At 43.2% G+C, this 24939-nt stretch overlaps 1 protein-coding gene and 1 pseudogene across 11 annotated transcripts in view; both read left to right on the top strand.

The window, feature by feature from the left end:
- LOC311220859 (very low-density lipoprotein receptor-like) overlaps window positions 1-24939 on the top strand; it is a 305676-nt pseudogene that overhangs the window by 43722 nt on the left and 237015 nt on the right. The window lies entirely within an intron of this gene.
- The window catches only part of LOC311220824 (vasculin-like), a 64817-nt gene continuing 47375 nt past the window's right edge, over window positions 7498-24939 (top strand). For 2 of the 10 annotated variants that reach the window (XR_014619272.1, XR_014619273.1), the window contains exons 1-3: window positions 7590-7675; window positions 8346-9383; window positions 10101-10168. The gene's annotated coding sequence lies outside the window, so the exon portion shown is untranslated. The other 8 variants (XM_084304442.1, XM_084304443.1, XM_084304447.1 and 5 more) reach the window with 8 other exon arrangements.

Genomic DNA, 24939 nt, shown 5'->3' on the forward strand with positions numbered 1-24939 from the left:
GTTTTTGAAGTTCAGTTATATAAGTATATAAATATTCAGATCCCAGCTGCATTAGATCATTTCCACTAAATAGAAATTGATATGGCCTTCCATACAAAATTTCAAAGGGGCTCAAATTCTCTTTTACTCTAGGTTTAACTCTAATTCTGAGTAATGCTAAAGGAAAGAATTGAAGCCATAACAAATTAGCTTCTTGTCCGATTTCAGCTATTTGTTGTTTAATCAAATGGTTCATTTTTCTACCTGTCCACTTGCCTGTGGTCTATAAGGAGTATGCAATTGCCAATCTGTCTTTAGAATCTTACTTATCTGTTGTACCACTCGCACACAAAAATGTGAACCTCTCTCAGAAGACATTGCTACTGAAATCCCAAAGCATGATATTATTTCATTTAACAAGACTTTAACCACTTCTCTTGCTTTGTTTGTTCGACAAGGAAAAGTTTCGGGCCATCCTGAAAACGTGTCAGTCAGAACCAGAAAATAACAATACCCCCCTTTTCTAGGGAGTTTCGAAAAAATCAATTTACCACTGTTGTCCCAGATAAATTTCCTTTACTGATTATTCCAAATTTTATTCTATTCCTGGTATTGGGGTTATTAAATAAACAGATGCTACATTGTTGAGTTACTTGTTTTCCCCAATGTGTTTTATTGTGTTCCGTAAGAACTATGGGCCATGTCAAATTAGAGGGTATTATTACACAGTTATCTTTTAAATATACTCATCTATCTGGTTTCATTTTACCTTTCAAATGTTCATGTATATAGTTTGGATTTTACTGTCTGGTATTAAAGACGATGCCTTCACCTCAGTTATTTCAGCTGCCTGTTTAGCCTCCTGATCTGCCAATCGATTTCCAATTTCAAAGTCAGCGTTCCCTTTTGGTGTCCTTGACAATGAATGATAGCTACCTTTTCTGATTGTTTTACAGCCTCTAACAATTTTAAAATTTCTTCAGCATGTTTTTTTTTTTTTTCTGTTTTCCCTGAGCAGTCAGCAATCCACTTTCTTTCCAAATTGCTCCATGAGCATGTACCACGCCGAATGCATATTTAGAGTCTGTCCAAATATTTATTTTCCTTCCTGCTGCTAGTTCCAGTGCTCGTGTAAGAGCAATTATCTCTGCTTTCTGGGCGGATGTCCCAGGGGGTAATGGTTTAGATTCGATTACCTGTTGAGCAGTTGTAACAGCATATCCTGCCTTACGTTGTCCTTGTTTTACAAAGCTGCTCCCATCAGTATACCAAGATTCATCAGCATCTTCTAAAGGTTCTTCCTTAAGATCGGGTCAACTAGAATACACAGTCTCCATTGTTTCTATACAATCATGAGTTATAGGTTCATCCAGAGTTCCGCTAAGGAAAGAAGCTGGATTTACGATGTTAGTGACCACAATTTCCACATCATCTTGTTCTACTAATATTGCTTGATAATTTAAAAATCTTTGTGGTGAAAGCCAATGATTTCCTTTTTGTTCCAAAAACTGTTGAGACCATATGGGAGACTAACACTGTCATTTTCTGTCCCATTGTAAACTTCCGAGCTTCTTGTATATTGATAACAACAGCTGCAACAGCTCGAAGGCATCCGGGCCATCCTTTACTTACTTCATCTAATTGTTTAGAGAAGTAAGCTACTGCTCGTTTATAGGGACCCAATCTTTGTGCTAGTACTCCCAAAGCTATCCCTTGTCTCTCATGAGAAAACAACCAAAAGTGTTTCGAGAGATCCGGTAATCCCAAAGCCGGAGCTTGCGTCAATTCTCGTTTAAGTTGTTTAAAGGCATTTCGTGCTTCTCCAGTCCAGACTAACTTTGACTGATTACTCTTTATCAATTCATATAGAGGCTTTACCATTAGTCCATAATTATAAATCCAAAGGCGACACCAACCTGTCATTCCTAGAAAGGTTCGTAGCTCCTTTACCGTTTGGGGTTCTGGAGTCCGGCAAATGACTTCCTTATGTTCAGTTCCTAGTTCTCGCTGACCTCCCGAAATTCCAAATCCCAGATAGGTCACACTTTGTTGAACCAGCTGGACTTTCTGTTGGGAGACTCGATATCCATTTAAACCCAGAAAATTAAGGAGACTTATAGTCCATTGAATACAACTCTCTTTAGTCTTGGTAGCTATTAAGAGATCATCTACGTATTGTAACAAAGCCCCTTCAGTGTCCGGAGGTATCCAAGTTTCAAGTTCCTTTGCTAATTGGTTTCCAAAAATAGTGGGGCTATTCTTGAATCCTTGAGGTAGCACTGTCCATTGTTAGCTGCGTCTTTCTGCCTGAGTCAGGGTTTTCCCATTCAAAGGCAAATAGATTTTGGCTTTCAGTGGCTAAAGGTAGGAAGAAGAAGGCATCTTTTAAATCCAGTACGGTAAACCAGACTTGACTATTCCTTAATTTAGTCAGCAAAGTATAAGGGTTTGCCACTACTGGATGTATATCCTCAGTGATCTTATTTATGGCCCTCAGATCCTGAACTAGCCTATATCTTTTTCCATCTGCCTTTTTAATTGGCAATATGGGTGTACTATATTCTGATTCGCATTCAATCAATAATCCATACTGTATAAATCTATCAATTATCTCTTTAATTCCTTTCCTATCTTCTATCCTCAAAGGATATTGATTAAACTTAACAGGTTTCTCTCCTGGCTTTAATTTAACAATTATTGGGGTCACATTTTTAGCTCTTCCAGGAACTTCAGTGGCCCAAACTCCTGGATATACTTTATTTATGATCTCTAAGGGTATTTCACTTTTAAGGTCTGTTTATATTAGTGCCAGGCTTAACACATTTATTAGTTGTTCTTCTCCTATCCTTAATTCCATTTTCCCTTTTTCAAAGATAATTTCTACTTCTAATTGTTCTAACAAATCTCAACCTAATAGAGATTTTGGAGATCCAGGTGGATATAAAAACCTATGTATCCCCATTTGTTTCCTGTTATAAATGAGGTCTGAATTTTGTAATATTTATAAAACAAATATTTCTAAAAGGTATATAAAAGGCAAGTAAACAGTGCTGGATGTGCAGGGAGTCTATGCTCCACCAACACGCACACACAAACATCAAACGTTCTAAATACATGTATACAGAGTATACAGATATTATATATTATATATTATTATTACAATATATTATATATATATTATATATTGTTTATATATTATATAGTATTATTGCAGATTATTATTATATAATATATATATCATATAATATACAATCATATATATATATATAATTATATATTATATATTATACATCACATATTATACATTATATATTGCTTTACATAATAACCCGAGTATGACTATACATACATACAATCAGGATAGGTAACAAACAATCCTTTAAGTTCCATAACTTAACAGTCTCTATTCTCCCAGCCTGTTCCTCTTCACTTCTTTTTCCTGCTTCTTTACTGATGTAACTTCATAGTGTTGCTTTTTTTTTTTTTTTTTTTTTTTTTTTTCTCCTTTGAGGGCAGGCTCCCCTCTTATACCCTTCTCTCCACAGCAGTTCTTTTCAAAACAGCTTTTTTATTGGTCAAACAACTTTGAATGTAACAACAACAGCAAACACCCAGAAACATCCATGCCTTATGGACTGGAGAACAAGAGAACCAGCTGGAGAACAAGAAACCGGAGACTGCATGAAGTCTCCTGAATCACCCTTCTTTGTTAATATCAACCATTTTCTCGACACGAATTACCACTCCATATATAGCATTTCCCCAAATTGTACTTCAAAGGTTCACGAAAATAAGCCTTTTTGGTTGCACCCTTTTGCCCTAACATAATCATTCCATAAAGGCATTAATGCTTGATTTAGAACTGAATACGTTGCCCCATATCAATAAAAAAAATTCACTTCTGTTCCTCTCCTAACTTCATTATAATCAGTGGAGGATTTGCTAGGGTAGATACCCCAGGTCCCCCTTAGACCTGTTGAAATCAGGGGCCGATGATTACCCTAGAAACAGGCTAGTCAATTTGTCGTCCGAAGCCAGGTCCAAACCATTGTTTTGTTGTTGTTGTTGTTGTTGTTGTTTTTTTTTTTTTTTTTTTTTTTTCTCCTCCTTCCCCATTATATTTCAGAGTTGGTTCAAAAATTCCACAGGGGTTTCTTTTAGACCTTATTGGAAGCATATTCTCAATTCCCAATTCGTCCAGATTTTAGTATTTACTTAACTGTTCATAATTTTCAGGATGATTAGGGTTTTAGTGGGGGTCGGTCAGGGAAATGCAATTGTCCACAGTTCCCTGAGCGATCCCATCGGCAATCTGAGCTCACACATGAACTCAGGTTGTTTTAAGAGTTAACTGCTTTTCTGTTTCTGTGACAACTCTCTGGGACCCATCATGATCCCTTTGCCCCAGAGGGCTAACACCCAAGATTTTAAGATCTCAGCCCCGGGCTGAGGCAGAACTGTTAACATTCCTACATCCTCTTTCCCTGCTCATTCAACTTCAAACAGCTCTGTCAAATACTACATGCCACACAACCTTTACCACCTTCAACAACCCTTTTAACACTTCCTTTATCTTTCTCCAGCCTGTACTTTTCTAATGCCAGCACCAAAGGCTCAGTCAGGGACCAACTTAATTCCGTACCTTTTCCCTCCAAGATGCTGACAACATTCCATTCTATTTTCCTTCTCAAAAACAACATTGACTGTAGCAACGTATTATGGTTTAAGGCTCCATTAAAAGGCCACTTTTTTCCATATTACAACTTATAAAGCAGCCACCATTGATAACAATATTTTATCAGAGTTTTCTTATTTTCACCTCCACCCGGGACCCCTCCTATATCCTTCCAATGACTTAAAATACAGCCCAACGTACTTTTCTTAGGAATTTCACTGCTTTCTCGCCCCCCCATTTTCTAATTCACAATTTCAGAATATATGTATCACTTACAAAAATGTGGGCACGCAGGTATCTTTCAATAGCGATGTCACAAAACTACTATTATTACCAGGAGATATTGCCAAAGTCACAATAACAATAATCAGAGTCAAATTCCACATGCGATAGGTCAGAAAACCAAAATATGTAACACTGTAACGATATCTTTCTTATAACAACGTCACAAAACTTATTATTATCACCAAGAAAATAGACAAAATCGCAGTAACAATAACCAGAGTTAAATACCACATTCCATGAGTCAGAAAACCAAAATAGGCAACACGATTCCAGATGGACCTTAAAGCGAGCTCTTTCCTTAAGGTCCCCAAATATACTTATGGTTCTTACCACAAAGTATATACCAAATACTGCCTTGCAGAAGATCACCTTCCGACTTACAGACAGTTCCAGATCCAGATGGACCTCAAGGTCCCCAGATATACTTGTGGTACTAACCACAAAGTATATACCAAATACTGTCCTGCAGAAGATCACCTTCCGACTTAACGGACAGTTCCAGATGACCGGTCTACCAGAAAACCAAACCAGAATAAAGAATATACTCACTTACAATGATGGGGTCCTTGTCTGCCTCCGCAGTGATCCAGTGAGTCGAGGAGTCCCTCCGGGAAATCCCGGGGGTACCCTAGGGAGTCCTGTCCCCAGCGGGTCCTGCAGACCGGCAGAGAGGTTGTCCCATCTGGGGTGCCAAATTGATTTAAAGATCAAAGCCGAATTTCCTTAAGTGGTATAGTCTTTATTGCAGCGCTGGATGCACGGGGGATCCTTCCGCCTATCGTGCATGTTTGAAGTGACAAACTATCTCGTATTTATACAGCGAAACAATGAATATTCAATTAGCACCTATACATATTCATTACCTAACCCAGCCTACCCTCGCTTCGTATGCTAATTAGCTTATCCGTCCTTGCGCTTGTGCAAAGCCTTCCAAGAATTGTGGGCCAGGGTCTCCAGGATGTGGGCAGTGGTCTTTGGGAGGAAGGCCGTAGGTCTTCCTCGTAATGCACTTTCTTAATCAGTTGTTTTCCAGGCTGTAAAAATGCTGAGTTGTCTTTCGGTTTAACTGGGGGTCGGCGGATAACAGGATGTCTCAGTTAACAGGACATAACAGACTCAAGTTATCTCAAGTCTCAGCCTGACTGAGTGTTAACGGATAATGGGGTGTTTTCAAATAACAAAATGCTTAAACGTAACAGAAGGTCTATGGATAACAAGATGTTGTTTACTTTGTCTTTGCTAACTTTTAATCACAAGTTCTATTCTATCCTAAAGTAAGTTTATACAATATCAATCCACAAGCTTTATTCTATCCTAAAGTGAGTTTATACTATATCACGAGAGATAAAGAAGAAGGAGAAAGAAGCTGAAGGACGGCTGGGAGACAAGACTTGAAGAGGATGTTCTGTAAACTTGGTATGGTGCCCAGTAAGTACAAAGGGGGAGAGGAAGACTACGAGCCTTCAGCATGAAAGACCCCTAGAGACCCCCAGAAGAGATCCCAGAGGAGACTGCGCATGCTCCAGTAGGAGGGACTGCACCCCGGAAGCTAATTTTAATAATCTATTTTTTTTAGAAGTAGTAATGAATATGTATTAGTCTAGGAGCATAAAAATCAGCTGCTTGATGTAACTGGTGTGCGTCCTGGTGGAGCGGAGACTCCCGGTGCACCCAGCGCTGTTTGCTTACCTCTATTCCTTTATATTCTTTCAATAAATCCTATTTTTTTTATTTAATCCTAATTTGAATCCTGAGCCATTTATAACATATGCATACAGTCTTTTACTGCCTTATCTTTGGGGCCGTTTACATACCATTGCGCTAGCTAAGACCTACGGAATCAACATCCTTTATCTTGTTTCCTGACTCACTTCTTTAAAAAAGGTACGCGTCAAATGCAATATGTTAAACGTATTTTCACTCGTAAGTTCAAGCTATTTTTATAAATTTAATGAAAATGCTATTTTTTTTAGTTAGTTTGTTTAAACGGTGATACTGGGCTCTCACTAGTTTCAAATCCGGCGAGCAGGGTAACTTAACTCTGTTGCCTTTGCTAGCAGCGCTCAGCCAGCCGCTGCGGGCAGCGGCCGGGCCGCGCAGTTCCCTACGCAGCCCCGCCCACGCGACGGTGGGTGATGTTCTACTGGTCTCTTCCGCCCACATCCGTGGGAAGATCGTAAGGCATGCATCTTTCAGCGGTGGCTGGGATGGTTTGTATGATCGCGGCCTGAGCGTTCGTTTCAGTGACTGGTCCTTGCCACTCGGCGGCTTGTACCAGTGTACGGCCGCTAGGGCCAGTAAGGCTGCGCCGCCGCACAATTCATTACGTCGGTGCTGGGAACTCCCGCGGGCGAGGCAGGACGCACGTTAAGGATTTCCCCGCCGTCCCGCGTTGAACGTTCGGGATTGTTCTCATAACGTCACGGCAGAGAACTCCTGCAGGCGAGGTGGGGTCGCATACCTCGTCGGCGGCCGGTAAGCCCCACCTCAGGCTCCTGTGGAATCGCGCGGTAGCTCTCGCGAGGTTTGGGCGCGCTGAACGTTGTAGCTCGGAGTGGCGCCATTTTGGGAGTGAGGTAATTGGTGTCTGTACATGTGTGTTTGCGTGTGTGGTGCTCTTGCGTCTGGGGGTTCTTCGTGATTCTTGGGGGTGGAGAGTCGCTGTTGCTGCGTACGGTGTGGTGGCGGCAGCAGCAACAACAACCGCCGCCAGGGAGCAGAGGTGGAGTATTTAGGGTGGGTGCTATTGTGAGGGGTGTGGGGCTGCCCCTCTTCTTCCCTTGCCGTAGGGTCCCGTGTGGCGGGAGGCCCGCCCAAGGGAAGGCGGGGGGAGCCCTGCCTGGGGAGGCAGGTCTGGCGGAACCCTTCACGGCTCCCGACGCTTTATCAGTAGCAAAAGCTCTCGCGGAGAAGCTAGGGATTTCCCTGGGCTGTTCCCCCACGCTGTGGCCGGCTGCCTGCCTGCCTCGGTGCTGCTCCCTGCGGCTCAGGATTCCTCGGGCAGCCCCCGCCACTTTTTCGGGTTTGCTTCGTGCCTTGTTTGCTGTCTCTAGTCTGGGTCAGCGCCTTCCTTCTCGGGTGTCCTGCAGGCTGATTTTTTTTCCCAATAAAATGAGAAGCGTCCCTTTTTTTTTTTTTCTCCTCTTTCCCTCGGAGACCGGAGAAGAAGATGCCTGCTTCTTTTATAAGGACAGGAGAACGTTAGCACTGAAGTGCTGTGTTCTCCGGTGCATGCCCGCTGCGCTCTCCAGGGTGTGAGTGCAGGTTTCACTAGCCTTCTGTATTGGGATTTTGTTGCCTGACTGCATGCACGTTTACTTTTTAAGATTCAGATATATCTATTTGTTTGTAATGCCGGTTAAGATTTCAAAAGTGAAAACTGATGGCTCTGATTCTTTTCCCTTAGGTAATTTGGATTACAGAGAGAGCCCTGGATGTTTGGCTTGTTTTGCCTTAGCTGGTAGGGAGGAAGAATGGTGGAGATCGACCTGCTGTAGTTGCTTTTTTTTGAAAGTGGGGAGATATCGGACACTGATTGTGGATTACTTGTCCAAGTGTATCCTCCTGAAAAGGCTTCTGGAACAATCAGTAGGCATCTGGAAAGTGAATTGGAAGTTGTGAGCTTTCTCTTTCTAGAAGCACAGAGCGCTTCACCCTTGGACACTTCACATGTCATGGATACATGGCTGAATGTATCAAGTTTGGAATGCTTTGGTTGTCAAAATAACGTGCTTCTTGGTTTTTAGTTACTTTTTTTCTTTCAAGCGATGTTCTGTCTGAGTCATAGGCATAACCAATTTTGTGAACTGACTCCAGATTAAGTGCAGCCTGAGTTACTGTGTAGATGTTGCTGAAAAGTTTCATGACAGATATTTTTACCCCCCCCCTTTTTTTTTGATTTTCTAATATAGTCTTTTGTCATTTTGCACTAAGACCTATTTTCTAAATGAAAAACATAACAGTAATTTGTTTGTAATTACTTCTGTTGAAAAATGTTGTTGCCGGTAAGCAATAGAGTGATATCCAGATAGCTGTTGTTTACAAATGTCTCTGCTCTCTGAAATTAGGAAATGCTATTTAGTTCAGATATAAAAACTGTTTTTTTTTTTTTTTTTGGCTTTACAGTTTACAGTATAAAAAGTGTATTTATTTCATCTGGAGTTGATGCTTCTTATAGTGATATGTATATGGAATAGATGAGAGGAGAAGCCTTCAGAAAGAAACACAAGCTTCTTAAGTTAGAGACTTAGCAAGCTTTGTAAATAGCCTTGTGGAATCTGTAAGCAAGAAGGATGGGTAGCTGATTCCTGTGATGTCAAATTCATGTCAAACAGCTACGAATGTAGTATCAACAATAGCTTGTGATATTATCTCAAGGAAAACAAACTGGAAAAACATAAATCACGTGGTGCTAACGACACCTCGTGTGGTCCTCTTGGATTAGGTAAGTATTGTAGTGTTCATAAACAAATTTACACTTGAATAAATATTTTGTTGGTAGAATGGTTAAATCAGTAACAGTTTCTGCCTAGAGGATGCTGTTTTTCTTTTGAGAACATTGAAATGAGCTTGCAGAATCTAGGTTTTATTTGTCAATTAATGGAATATCTGTAAGGATTTGAAGAATACATGCACTACTACAGAGAGCAATTTGTATGTAGGAGTGATTCTTCTGGGAGACTTAAAAAATACATTTAGACTGAATCCATAGGTAACTTATCCCTTTGTGTTAATATTGTAATCTCAATAGTGAGCTGTTATGCTTCTTGAATAGGTCTGTTGGATGGCTTGTCCTTCCATTTTCATTAGGCATTTTTGTAGCACGAAGGTATTGATGTAGCTTTTTAAAATCTATTTCCTTTCGCTGTTCTTTGTCCTGTATGGAAGCAAATTTCTATTCTTTCCATTGAAACTTTAAGGTTGTATTCAGAGTAATTTCCTGTTCTGTAATGGGAATGAGTCTGGTTTGAAACTATATCATAACAAAAAAAGCAACCCTCCACAACTCTCTTGTGAAGGATTTAAAACCAAAATATATTGGCTAACTAACCAATTTTATGTGTTAGTTGTATTGGTGCCATCTTCCCCTGTAATTGATTTATCAATGTAGATACAGTTAACTGTGGAAATTAATATATATTTGTAATATTTTTCTTTGCAGGCTTGATTTCAGCTGAATTGCTACTGCCTCAAGGAAAATTAAGATGGACGGAACAACTTAATTCAAAAGTCAGTGGTAATTTTATGTAGTCGTGTGTCGTTTCCCCCCCCTTCCCCCCCCCCCATTTATTCATAAAGCTTTAAATAATTAAAGCATTATTGGGTAGACTATAAATCGAGTCTCTGTTAAAGGTGACACATTTATTGTAGTCACCATCTTTTCAAAAATAATTCAGAGACTCTGTGATACTAAACTATTAGTAATACTGAGATAATAAAATAAAAAGAAAAAAATCTAAGGACATTGCAAAGATTTTTGAGAATATGGCTTGCGTTAAAGCCTGGCAGAAAAGTAACTTTAAGCATGGGAAATTATGCTGAAGGACTGCTACAGTGTTGTTTTTTTTTTTTTCCTGTAACGTTTTATTTTTACTACAAATAACACTTGCTTCTAAGTAAATATTTTAAATTTCTTAGGATCAATGAAGTAGTTCTATTTTGTGTTACCTTGTCAGTATCTAAAAGTTGGATTTAGCTTCGGTATTTTGTTTTCTTTGAATGACTTTGCTGTTTTGTTACTTTAACTTCTGTCTTTTCAAAACAGCAAAACTGAAATAGGAACTGTTTAAGATAGGAGTCTTTCTGTAATTTCTTTCTTTTCTGCATTGAGTTTCTTAGTGTGGCTGGGATTTGAGTGAATGAACTGAGCCACTTGTAAAGGAACCAAACTAATAGAATTGCCTTCATTATTTTAGCTGGAGTAGTCTGTTTTGCTTTAAACCATTTGGTGAATGGAAAGAATTCAGGCATAAGTGGCTATTAGATTTTGTTTATTATATGCCCACAAACATAGTAAAATGCATACTTGTTCTTAATAGAAAAAAATCGTCTGTTTTTCAAGCTATTAACTTTCAATACTACAAGAAACTTTTACTTCTTGATGGGGGGGGGGGTTCATGCTGAAACTGAGGAACTATATCCCCTTACTGCTTGAAATCACATCTTTCTCTTGTGGATGTTTTGAAGTTTGCCTTTTAACTTTATTAAATTATTTATTTAATCATACCAGCAACCAGAAAGATGTATTCTTTTTTGCCTATTTTTATACTGTTTGCACTTGGAAAGTGCAACTGTTCTGATTTGTATGCATGTGCATTTGACGTGGTGTGCTTTACAGCTGTGCCCTTGTACAGTGAGCAAAATTCAGAGTTGGATGAGGCCTATTCAGGAGAAAGTGCTTAGCATGACGGTCTACTGTAATACCACCTTTAGGTTTTTATTTGTGTAGTGCTGACAGTACGTTAAGTGGTTTGTAGATAAACATGAAAATAAGGTACTTGCCCCAGGGAGCTTATACTTCAAGCCTTTATTTAAACATACCTTTTGTATTGGAATAAACGAAGTGGAATTTGCCGAGGCGATCGGCTCCGGGGCAGACGCGTTCTGCAGCGGAGCGGGGGATCGGGCCAGGCAGGGCTAATTTTTTCCGGCATCGAGCCTACTTGAGGGAGCCGCCAGGACCCGGCAGCCCTCGTGAGGGAGGCTGACGAGGCGAAGGCGGAGCCAGCAGCGCCCCCTCCCCAGCCGTTCAAAAGCTGCCCCTAGGGAGCGCGGCGAACAGGGCGTGGCGCGTCAGAAGGGAGTGGCGCGGCAGTTCGCGCAGGCAGGGCAGAGCGCTCCCCCTACACACAAACAACACCTCGTTAACAACAGCCGTAACTAGGTGATAATGGTCTCCACCAGGCACGGCGTGCTCTTCAGAAAGTCGGTACACACGCAGACCGACTACCCGTTAAAAAATGCAGCAGTTCAGGTCACCGGATGCAAGGAGTGTCTGAGCCTGTTGCTGCCATCGGCAGGAGGCTGAGAAACTGCGTGCGTGAGGTGCGAGCAGGTGGATGATCTGGTCCGCATGGTGGCGGAGCTCAAGGAGGAGGTGGAGAGGTTGAGGGCCATCAGGGAGTGTGAGCGGGAGATAGACTTCTGGAGTAACTCCCTGCAGGGCCTCAAGGGGAGGTGCTGAGGTGAGACTCCTCAAATGGGGGCGGACCCCCTGCCCTGTCCCCATCGGGCAGAGGGAGGGGATCTGGGAGCTGAGGAGGAATGGAAACAGGTCCCTGCTCGACATCGCAGGGGATGCCCTCCCCTTCCGGCCCCACCTTCCCAGGTGCCCTTACGCAACAGGTTTGAGGCCCTAGAGATTGAGAGGCCGGTGTGTGAGGAAGAGGTAGCAAATGTTCCCAGGAGGATGCCTGGGGCGAGGAGGTCAACTCCGCGCCTCAGGACTGCCTCCACCAAGAAAGACAGGAGGGTTATTGTTGTTGGAGACTCGATTCTTAGGGGAACAGAGGGCCCTATTTGTCGGCCTGACCCTACCCGTAGGGAAGTCTGCTGTCTCCCTGGGGCCAGGGTCAGGGACGTTGCCAGGAAGCTTCCTAACCTGGTACGCCCCTCTGACTATTACCCTCTTTTGATAGTCCAGGCAGGCAGTGACGACATTGAAGAGAGAAGCCTCAAGGCTATCAAACGAGACTTTAGGGGGCTGGGACGGTTAGTGGATGGAGCGGGAGTGCAGGTGGTGTTTTCGTCCATCCCTATGGTGGCAGGGAGGGGTACAGAGAGGACATGGAAAGCCCACCTGTTAAACACGTGGCTCCGGGACTGGTGCCAACGCAGAAATCTTGGGTTTTTTGATCATGGGGCACTTTACTCAGCACCTGGCCTGATGGCTGCAGACGGGTCCCTATCTTTTAGGGGAAAAAGGATCCTGGGCCAGGAGCTGGCAGGGCTCATTGAGAGGGCTTTAAACTAGGTAAGAAGGGGGATGGGGCTGAAGCAAGGATTGTTGGGGCTGTGCCAGGGGGAACGATGGCAAGGCTGGAGGATAAGGCAATGACCCAGATGAAGTGCATCTACACCAATGCACGCAGCATGGGTAACAAACAGGAGGAGCTGGAAGCCATCGTGCGGCAGGCAGGCTACGACTTGGTTGCCATCACGGAGACGTGGTGGGACCAGTCTCATGACTGGAGTGCTGCAATGCCTGGCTATAAGCTCTATAGAAAGGACAGGCAGCATAGAAGGGGTGGTGGTGTGGCTCTCTATATTAGAGAGTCTTTCGAGGTTGTAGAACTCGAGGTTGGGAACGACAAGGTCGAGTCCCTTTGGGTTAGGATCGGCAGGGACAACAAGGCTAGTGTCCTGGTCGGGGTCTGCTATAGACCGGCAAACCAGGATGAGGAGACGGATGAGGAGTTCTACAGGCAGCTGACAGAAATTGCGAAATCTTCAGCGCTTGTTCTCGTGGGGGACTTCAACTTCCCTGACATATCCTGGAAGCACAACACAGCCCAGAGAAAGCAGTCTAGGAGGTTTCTGGAGAGTGTGGAAGATAGCTTCCTGACGCAGCTGGTTAGTGAGCCTCCCAGGGGTGGTGTCCCGCTAGACCTTCTCTTCACAAACAGAGAAGGACTGGTGGAGGATGTGATTGTCGGGAGCTGTCTTGGGCAGAGTGACCACGAAATGGTGGAGTTCACTATTCTTGGCGAGGCCAGGAAGGGGACCAGTAAAACCGCTGTATTGGACTTTCGGAGGGCTGACTTTGAGCTGCTCAGGACACTGGTTGGTGGAGTCCCTTGGGAGGCGGTTCTGAAGGGCAGAGGAGTCCAGGAAGGCTGGGCGCTCTTCAAGAGGGAAGTCTTAATGGCGCAGGAGCAGTCTGTCCCCACGTGCCCAAAGACAAGCTGGCGGGGAAGAAGACCGGCCTGGCTCAACAGAGAATTGTGGCTTGATCTTAGGAGGAAAAAGAGGGTTTATAATCTTTGGAAAAGTGGGCAGGCCACTAAGGAGGACTTTAAGGATGTAGCGAGGCTGTGCAGGGACAAAATTAGGAAGGCCAAAGCTCATCTGGAGCTCAATCTGGCTACTGCTGTTAAAGATAACAAAAAACGTTTCTATAAATACATCAACAGAAAAAGGAGGACTAAGGAGAATCTCCATCCTTTACTGGATGCGGGGGGAAACTTAGTTACAAGAGATGAGGAAAAGGCGGAGGTGCTCAATGCCTTCTTTGCCTCAGTCTTTAGCGGCAATACCGGTAGTTCTCTGGATACTCAGTACCCTGAGCTGGTGGAAGGGGATGGGGAGCAGGATGTGGCCCTCATTATCCATGAAGAACTGGTTGGTGACCTGGTACGGCACTTGGATGTGCACAAGTCGATGGGGCCGGATGGGATCCACCCAAGGGTACTGAGGGAACTGGCAGAGGAGCTGGCCAAGCCACTGTCCATCATTTATCAGCAGTCCTGGCTATTGGGGGAGGTCCCAATCGACTGGCGGCTAGCAAACGTGACGCCCATCTACAAGAAGGGCCGGAGGGCAGACCCGGGAAACTGTCAGTTTGACCTCAGTGCCAGGAAAGCTCATGGAGCAGATCCTCCTGAGAGTCATCACGCAGCACTTGCAGGGCAAGCAGGCGATCAGGCCCAGTCAGCATGGGTTTATGAAAGGCAGGTCATGCCTGACGAACCTGATCTCCTTCTATGACAGAGTGACGTGCTGGGTGGACGAGGGAAAGGCTGTGGATGTGGTCTACCTTGACTTCAGCAAGGCTTTTGACACCGTCTCCCACAGCATTCTCCTCAAGAAACTGGCTGCTCTTGGCTTGGACTGGCGCACGCTTCGTTGGGTTAGAAACTGGCTGGATAGCCGGGCCCAAAGAGTCGTGGTGAATGGAGCCAAGTCCAGTTGGAGGCCAGTCACTAGTGGCGTCCCCCAGGGCTCAGTGCTGGGGCCGGTCCTCTTTAATATCTTCATCGATGATCTGGACGAGGGCATCGAGTGCACCCTCAGTAAGTTCGCAGATGACACCAAGCTAGGTGCGTGTGTCGATCTGCTTGAGGGTAGGAAAGCTCTGCAGGAGGATCTGTATAGGCTGCACCGATGGGCTGAGGTCAACTGCATGAAGTTCAACAAGGCCAAGTGCCGGGTCCTGCACCTGGGGCGCAATAACCCCAATCAGAGCTACAGACTGGGAGAGGAATGGTTGGAGAGCTGCCAGGCAGAGAAGGACCTGCGAGTGATGGTTGATAGTCGGCAGAATATGAGCCAGCAGTGTGCTCAGGTGGCCAAGAAGGCCAACGGCATCCTGGCTTGTATCAGGAACAGTGTGACCAGCAGGGCTAGGGAGGTGATTGTCCCCCTGTACTCGGCTCTGGTGAGGCCGCACCTCGAGGACTGTGTTCAGTTTTGGGCCCCTCGCTACAAGAAGGACATCGAGGTGCTGGAGCGGGTGCAGAGAAGGGCGACGAAGCTGGTGAGGGGCCTGGAGAACAAGTCCTACGAGGAGCGGCTGAGGGAGCTGGGCTTGTTCAGCCTGGAGAAGAGGAGGCTCAGGGGCGACCTTATCGCTCTCTATGGGTACCTCAAGGGAGGCTGTAGCGAGGTGGGGGTTGGTCTGTTCTCCCACGTGCCTGGTGACAGGACGAGGGGGAATGGGCTTAAGTTGCACCAGGGGAGTTTTAGGTTAGATGTTAGGAAGAACTTCTTCACTGAAAGGGTTGTGAGGCACTGGAACAGGCTGCCCAGGGAAGTGGTGGAGTCACCATCCCTGGAAGTCTTCAAAAGACGTTTAGATGTAGAGCTTAGGGAAATGGTTTAGTGGGGACTGTTAGCGTTAGGTCAGAGGTTGGACTCGATGACCTTGAGGTCTCTTCCAACCTAGAAAATTCTGTGATTCTGTGGAATTGAATCTGTAAAATGATGTAGGGAAACTGTGTAGATAATTAGCTTTCTTAGTTAGTGCTTCATGAGCTAATGTACTTGAAGTTACTTTTCTTCCTCTCTCTTCTGAGTTGCTTCTATTTTAAAATGTGTGGATAAAACAGTTTGACAATTATAATTTATCAGGGATGTCTGGGGAAGTTGCTCATTTCTTTTAGTACTGGGAATACTTTTTACCTGCAAGGAGAACTATTCACAGATCTGATTGAAAATTAACTTGAGTGAGGCTTGGCACACTTCTTTTTTTTAATTTTGTTATTGTGTTTTTGAGTGGTAATGTTACACAGTGACTGATGATAAAATTGTATGTCGTGCTATCAACTCTTCCACAGTTTTTTGTAAGTATGCTCAGGGAAACAGCTGAAATACATAAAATCATTTTTCAGCTTTATATACTTGGGGTATTTCAAAGCTGCCATCTCTTACAACTGTTTTTTCTTTAAATTCCTTGTGAAGACTGCAAAGTGCATACAAGTGTTAGGTAATGTATGCTGAACTGATGTTTCACTAATGTTTCAGCTTTTGGACTTTGGTCTCTTGCCTTGTAAGGTTCAGTGTTTATCCAGTTTTCCACTAAATGGTACTGCAAGTGTAGGATTTCAAGCAGAAAGAACCTGGTTGTAGTTTACCTTCAAATAAGAAGTTATTCAGTGCTACAGAATACCATTATTTTTGCTTTTTTTTTTTTTTTTTTTGGGGGGGGGGTGGTTTAGTTCAAAGAAGACAAGCTTTTTTTGGATAAAAGTAGTGATCAAGTTATTTTAAGCTTTCTCACAATCCTGTCTGTTTCTAAAATGTCTAAAAGATGTTTTGATTTGTGACACTAATACTGAAGTCACAGGAGTGACCTAAACTCCACTGCTCATAAAGCATATCTATATACAGAAAACAGACCATATGATAAAGAATAATAGCTGGGAATTTTAGAACATCTGTCTCTCAGGAAGTCTACTGATGTTCTAGGTCCTTACAATGGTAGTAAGTATTCCTCAGTAGAGTCATCCCCATGTGAAGAACTTCAGCACTAAGTAGGAATGAAGGTGGGTTTTCCTTGTATTTTTGTTTGTTTTGCTAAGTCACTATAATGTTGGGTCTTACAGTTGTATCTTTACCAGATTATTAATGTTGGCTTAAATGATTAAGAAATTGACTGATGCAGTTTGATGTCCTGCAGTTCTCATACCTTGGCATGTCACAAGACTTCTGGAGGTGTTCAAATCTGATGGGGACTTCATCCAGTTCCCAGTGCAGGAAGCTGTAGTTCTCATGCAATTATTTTTAAAGATGAGGCAAGAAGGTAAATTAAAAAAAAATAAATCATTTTTTCTCCCTCATTTTCCAATGCTAGAGTTCTCAACAGAACAATTCTGTATTGGATGGTGAAATAGTGAAACAAACTGGAGATTTTACTTGCTCTGCAGTAGCACAGTTGAGAAAGAAGAGACTTCAGCTAGGTTGTTCAGAACTTCTGAACATACGTTGACCCTGTGTGAGAGAAGACCTTTAAAGGTTCAATTATATTGTCAAAAACTTGCACCTCTAATAAAGGTAAACAAATTTCAGAGAACCACAGAACTTTAGGGAATTACTGTATCTAAACTTAACCTTGTTTGTAAATTTTTTTGTCTGTAAACCATCTTCTACCTTGAAATAAGGGGTGGAATTTACACCCACACTTTCCCTTTAAAGTGTTTTAAGGTTAATTATAAAGATTTAAGCTTACTTTGTTACAGTGTTACAGCTGTGGCTGTGCATCTACATAGAGAGAAAACAAGGAAATTAATCTTTTCATGGAATTATAGTCATTAAGGTTGGAAATGACCTCCAAGGTCATCTGGTCCAACCATCCCCCCCCTACCATCGGTATCACCTACTGAACCATGTCCCTAAGCACCACATCCAACCTTTCCTTAAACACTCCTAGGGACAGGAATTCCACCACATCCCTGGGCAACCTGTTCCAATGACTAACCACTCTTTCTGACAGTATTCTTTTTTCATAACTTCCAACATGAGAACTGTTTTGTTGTAATATTTGACTGGTCATAAATCACTGCAAAAGCACAAGTGTTTGCACTTTCAAAAATGGCAAAGCTTATGTTAGGACTTGAATGTTCTTTTCTCTTATGAATGTACAGTTTTTAGATAGCAAAATAACTTGAAATTAGCTTGTTTCGCTTTGTTCAAACTAAATGAAAATGTAAGGAAGTTCTCTAAAACGAGAATAAAATGGAGGTATATAAGGTTTAAACAGAAGTATTGTTTAAAGCTTACACTTACAAACTTCAAATTAGTGCTACTCTGAACTTAGAGAAAACAGGGAAGGATGTGTTATCACAAGAAATTTTCTGTTTAAAAGAAGGTGGTTTTTCAGAAAAAGGAAAAACTTTTATTTAACTACTTAATTGAGGTAAAGATCCTGAACGTTTCTCTTTATGAAGAGGGACTAGTCTGGCTAGGACTTGAGCATATGCTATCTTAGAATTCAGAGCAGAATTTTGTAATTCTGCAGTTGATGCTGTATCAGGTGAGGTAAATTAATGAACCTGGCCCAAGATGGGAAACCTGTGGGGTCAATTCATTCTGTAGCTTGGTTATTCCAGAGTTGCTCTGTTTCAGTGAGCATGTTGCCTGCTACTTCTCCAGAAAGCCCTTTGACCTTGGCAAATAGATTTCTCTTTGTATTGTAATGAAATGCAGTACAGTTGGTGCTCGATATCTCTGCTAGTGTGAACATTGTTTTAATTTCCCTGTAGAAAATCATGTGTCTTCATTTCCTTCTATTGTGGTTTAACCCAGTCAGCAGCTGAACACCACACAGCCATTCGCTCACGCTCCCCCCCCATCCCTCTCTGGGATGGGGGAGAGAAACGAAAAAGTGAAGCCTGTGAGCTGAGATAAAGACAGTTTATTAAGATGGGAAAATAATAACGCTAATAATAACAATGATGATGATAATAGTACTACTAATAATAATGTGTATGAAACAAGTGATGCACAATGCAATTGCCCAGCCTATCCCTCAGCAGCTGCCCCCGCCACCCCGGCTAGCCACCCCTATATATTGTTCAGCATGACGTCAGATGGGATGGAATACCCCTTTGGCCAGCTTAGGTCAGCTGTCCTGGGTCTGTCCCCTCCCAGCTCTTACTGCACCCCCAGCCTGCCTGCGGGCAGGACAGAGGGAGAAGCTGAGACGTCCTTGGCTTAGCGTAAGCACTGCTCTGCAACAATTAAAGCATCAGTGTGTTATCAACACTCTTCTCTATCCTAATCCAAAACATAGGGCCCTACCAGCTACTAGGAGGAAAACTAACTCTATCCTACCTGAAACCAGGACATACATCCACCCCTTATTCCATACCATTTATGTTGTGCTCTGGTTGCACTCTTTCCAATACATTTAAATTAATCACCATTTTCATCTATGGTATATAGCAATAATGGTAGTGATGACATACAGTATTATATAATAATTAACATGATACAATTCAACTCATGGGCTATTCTCACCCAGTATTAAATCTCCTTGAGGTACACACCGGACCTCCCCATTCTTTTGCATTACCTACCAAGTGCATCCAGGTCCCTGAGCAAAAGCTATTCCACGAATGGGTTTGCCTTCTCCTGAGGCAGGAGTAGCCCAGACTGTTTTACCCAGCATGTTTCTTACGTGCACTACAGGAACTTTATCCCCTTCTACAGTACGTAACAGGTTGGATTGGGCAGGTCCAGCTCGGTTGGCAGATCCCCTAGTGTTGACTAACCAGGTGGCCTTTGCCAAATGCGTATCCCAATTTTTGAATGTCCCAGCGCCCATTGCTTTCAATGTAGTCTTTAACAGTCCATTGTATCGTTCAACTTTCCCGGAGGCTGGTGCATGATAGGGGATGTGATACACCCACTCAGTGTACTCTTTGGCCGAAGTGTCTATAAGGTTGTTTCGGAAATGAGTCCCATTGTCTGACTCAATTCTTTGTGGGGTGCCATGTCGCCACAGGACTTGCTTTTCAAGGCCCAGGATGGTGTTCCAGGCGGTGGCATGCGGCGCAGGATATGTTTCCAGCCATCCGGTGGTTGCTTCCATCATTGTAAGTACGCAGCGCTTGCCATTGCGGGTTTGAGGGAGTGTGATGTAATCAATCTGCCAGGCTTCTCCATATTTATATTTCAGCCATCATCCTCCATGCCAAAGAGGCTTTGACCGCTTGGTTTGCTTGATTGCAGTACATGTTTCACAATCATGAATAACTTGTGCAATAGCAGTCATGGTCAGGTCTGCCCCTCGATCTTGAGCCCACTTGTATGTTGCATCTCTACCTTGATGGCCTGAGGTGTCATGGGCCCATCGGGCTATAAATAATTCAGAGAATCATAGAATATCCTGAGTTGGAAGGGACCCTTAAGGATCATCAAGTCCAACTCTTGACACCGCACAGGTCTACCCAAAAGTTCAGACCATGAACTAATAATAATAATTCACCCTTATGTTGCCAACCCAGGTCCACCTGGGCCACTTCAATCTTAGCAGCCTGATCCACCTGCTGGTTGTTTTGATGTTCTTCAGTAGCACGATTCTTGGGCACGTGACCATTAACGTGGCGTACCTTTACAATCAGGTTCTCCACCCAGGCAGCAATATCTTGCCACAATGCAGCAGCCCAGGTGGGTTTGCCTCTGCGCTGCCAGTTGCTCTGCTTCCATTGCTGTAACCATCCCCACAGGGCATTTGCTACCATCCATGAATCTGTGTAGAGATCGAGAATTGGCCACTTTTCCTGTTCAGCAATATCTAAAGCCAGCTGAATGGCCTTCACTTCTGCAAATTGACTCGATTCAGCAGCATCTGCAACTTGTCGTGTAGGACTCCATACAGCAGCCTTCCACCTCTGATTTTTCCCCACAATACGACAGGACCCATCAGTGAACAGGGCATATTTCTTTTCATTTTCTGGTAGCTTGTTGTACAGTGGGGCTTCTTCAGCACGGACCACCTCCTCCTCTGATGATATTCCAAACTATTTGCCTTCTGGCCAGTCTACAATCACTTCCAAGATTCCTGGGTGACTGGGGTTTCCTATTTGAGCCCGCTGAGTAATCAGTGCAACCCACTTGCTCCATGTAGCATCAGTTGCATGATGTGTAGAGGGACCCTTCCTTTGAACATCCAGCTTAGTACCAGCAGCCTGGGTGCCAGGAGGAGCTGCGCTTCATATGCTGCTCCTTTATAAGCTGCCAATAACTCTTTTTTCAGTGGGAGTGTAGCGGGCCTCAGATCCTCTGTATCCCTGACTCCAAAACCCCAGGGGTCGACCTCGAGTTTCCCCAGGTTCTTTCTGCCAGTGGCTCCAGGTGGGGCCATTCTCCCCGGCTGCGGTGTAGAGCACGTTGTTTACATCTGGTCTTGTTTGAACTGGCCCAAGGGCTACTGCATGAACTATTTCCTGCTTAATTTGTTCAAAGGCTTGTCGTTGCTCAGGGCCCCATTCAAAATCATTTTTCTTACGGGTTACTTGGTAGAGCAGGTTTACAATCAGACTGTAATTTGGCATGTGCATTCTCCAATACCCCACGACACCTAGGAAAGTTTGTGTTTCTTTTTTGTTAGTTGGTGGAGACATAGCTGTTATGTTGTTGATTACATCCATTAGGATTTGACGATGTCCATCTTGCCATTTTATTCCTAAAAACTGGATCATCCTTAACTCAAACCTTCATCCCTGTGTGTCATATTTTCTCCCTCTTCCCCTTTGAGGAGGAAGAGGGGGAGTGCGGCTGCGGTGGAACTCATCTGCCCACCTGAGTTTATACTGAGTTACCCCACCACAGATGGGCCTGGCCACTCAGCCTATTTTGGGATTGTTCAGTTGTTTAACACATACTTTGACAGGTTCTCTATTGAGAATGTAATAGGCTTTTGATGTCTTCTGAAAATAAATAACATCCACTGCTCTCCCTTCATTTACCATTCTAGTTGCTTTACTGTAGCTATTAGCTTAGTTAAGCATGAATTCCCCTTCATAAAGCTATGCTGACTGTTCCCAAACACACAAAGGACCAAGAGGCAATTGGAAATTGCATCCAGGGTCAGTTGTTCCACCATCTTTCTCTAGGCTGAAGAGAGGCTAACAGGCTTATAGCTCCCTGGATCCCCTTTCTGATGAGGATTAACATGTGCTCTCTTCTAGAACCTATCCCAATCACCATGATCTTCTAGAAGCTTAAATGGCCTTGCAATGACATCAGCCAACTCCCTCAGCACTCATAGGTGTATCTGGTCAGGCCCCATGGACTCCTGTATATCTTAAAGTGTTCCCTAACATGATCTCCTTCTACTGAGGTTGGAAAAAAAAAGCACAGCAGAACATCAAGATGACAAGGACAGGAGATCAGAGACTGTCCCCACCCAATTTTAACAGCATGTTAACTTGTCTAACCAGTATTTAGCAGGCAGAGGAAAGACAGTCCCACTGGTGTTGAAGAGGGCCAGCAGAAGGGAGTTCTCTTCAGTATACAGAAGAAATACTTCCCTAGCCCAGAGAACTGTCTTCAATATTGAAGACATGCTTCATTACTGTTGGCAAGAAATATTTGAGTCCATAACACTGTCTGAACCACTGGAACAAATAAAAATAGTTTTGCTTTTTCATTATGTCCTAGCAGGGAGGCATAAGACCAATGGCACCACTATAGTAAGGAGAAAGCTGGTCAGAAAAATAGTAAAGTCACCACAACACCTAGAATCTAAACTTCATTTACTAAAAGATTGTTTACTTTTGACCATTTCAAGGTTTTATCATCTTAAATACAATCCATTTAAATAGAGCCAACTGAAGTATTATACAAAAACTAAATTTCAAAATACTAAAAATTAGAAAAACCTGACAGCTGAAGCCATGACCAGAAGCTAGATACAAGGAAATAATAGTTCTACATTTTCAGTTTCTATATTTCTCATGCTTAGTGGATAGCCTAAATTATTTTACAGGAAGCAATTTCTATGACACGGTATTTCAGAGATTGTTAGAAGATTAAAAAACACAATTATAAACTCAAACAAGTAGGAATACTCGAAGCTTATGAGTGAAGTAGTAAATATATTAAATTTAAGGAAGCTTCTAGCCATGAATTCCCGAAGTTAGATTTTATAAGATTTTAAATGAAGACAAATTCAAATTTCTTGATGCTCCCTGAAGAGCAGTTTAGAACTTCAGTCTATTGATTTGTATAGCGAAACACATGTACAGAATAAAAACACATATATGCACACAGTTTTCAGAAAAATCTAAAATTGACATGTATGCACATCTAAACAGCACATACCTTATGATCTTTTACCTACTGCCTCACAGATTATTACCTTAAATACAGCATACCACAAACCGTAAGTTGGAACCTTAACTCTACCCTTCAGCTACAAACTTGTTTGATAATATACCCCCACCTTACCATCATAAGGTCAGTATATGTATAAATAGATAAAAGAAATAAGCCATCAGCATTAAAATATATTATAGTTTCATTATGACTTAAAAATACATAGGTATATATTATTCAATGTTGTTCGTATTCAGATAGGTGCTGCTGCTTTGCTTGGTAATGAGCTATGGCAAGTAAATCAAATTCTTCTTAACTCAGGAAGGTGCATCAAGCATATGAGTTTCAGAGAGACCCAATAAGCAAGCCTGCAGGACATCTTACAAAAGAGTGATCATCTACAAGGTGTCCTGGTTTCAGTTAGGACAGAGTTAATTTTCCTCCTAGTAGCTGGTAGGGTGCTATGTTTTCAATTAGGATGAGAAGAGTGCTGATAACATGCTGATGTTTTACTAGTTGCAGAGCAGTGCTCCGTGCATCTCAGGAGAGGATATTTCAAGGACCCAAACGAGTTCTGGTGGGCTTTTGGCATAGCTGCCTTAGAGACAGAGGCCATTAAACAATTATCTACCTTGCTCGGTCTCTCAGAGGACCCTTCTATTGTGGGATGGTGAGGGTCAAAGAACAGCAAGTGCCAATTGCTACCACAACTGTGCATCGATGGCAGTATCGCACCAACCGAGACTCCCTGATTCCCATCCACAAGCTAATTCGTCAATTGGAGAGCCAAGGAGTGATCAGCAAGACTCATTCACCTTTCAATAGTCCCATATGGCCAGTGCGAAAGTCTAATGGTGAGTGGAGACTAACAGTGGACTATCGTGGCCTGAACGAAGTCACGCCACCACTGAGTGCTGCAGTGCTGGGCATGCTAGAACTTCAGTACGAACCAGAATCGAAGGCAGCCAAGTGGTACGCCACAATTGATATCGCTAATGCATTTTTCTCCATCCCTCTAGCAGCAGAGTGCAGGCCACAATTTGCCTTCACTTGGAGGGGCATCCAATACACTTGGAATCGGCTGCCCCAGGGGTGGAAACACAGCCCTACCATTTGCCATGGACTGATCCAGTCTGCGCTGGAGCAGGGGGAAGCTCCTGAACACCTGCAGTACATCGATGACTTTACTGTGTGGGGTGACACAGCAGAGGAAGTTTTCGAGAAAGGGAGGGAAATAGTCCAAATCCTTCTGAAGACTGGTTTTGCCATAAAACAAAATAAAGTCAAAGGACCTGCACGAGAGATCCAGTTTTTAGGAATAAAATGGCAAGATGGACGTCATCATCCCCAAGTGGGATAGGGGAGAAAATTGAAAAGTGCAAGAACTCATGAGTTGATAAGGATAGCTTAATAATAAGAAGGGGGGGAATAAACCAAGTGATGCACAATGCAATTGCCCAGGCAGCCCCCCAGCAACGGTCCCCTCAATTTTTATTGTTCTGTGTGACATCCTATGGTATGGACTATCCTTTTCGGTCAGCTGTCCTGGTTCTGTCCCCTCCCAGCTTCTTGTGTACCCTTAGCCTCCTTGCTGGCAGGACAGCATGAGAAGCTTGAAAAGTCCTTGATTTAGTGTAAGCACTGCTCTGCAACAGCTGAAACAGCGTGTCGCCTGCATTATTTTTCTCCTAAGTCCCACACACAGCACCGTACCAGCTACTAGGAGGAAAATTAACTCTATC

Source organism: Netta rufina (genome assembly GCF_964035555.1).
Source record: "Netta rufina genome assembly, chromosome: W".
Lineage (NCBI taxonomy): Eukaryota > Metazoa > Chordata > Aves > Anseriformes > Anatidae > Netta > Netta rufina.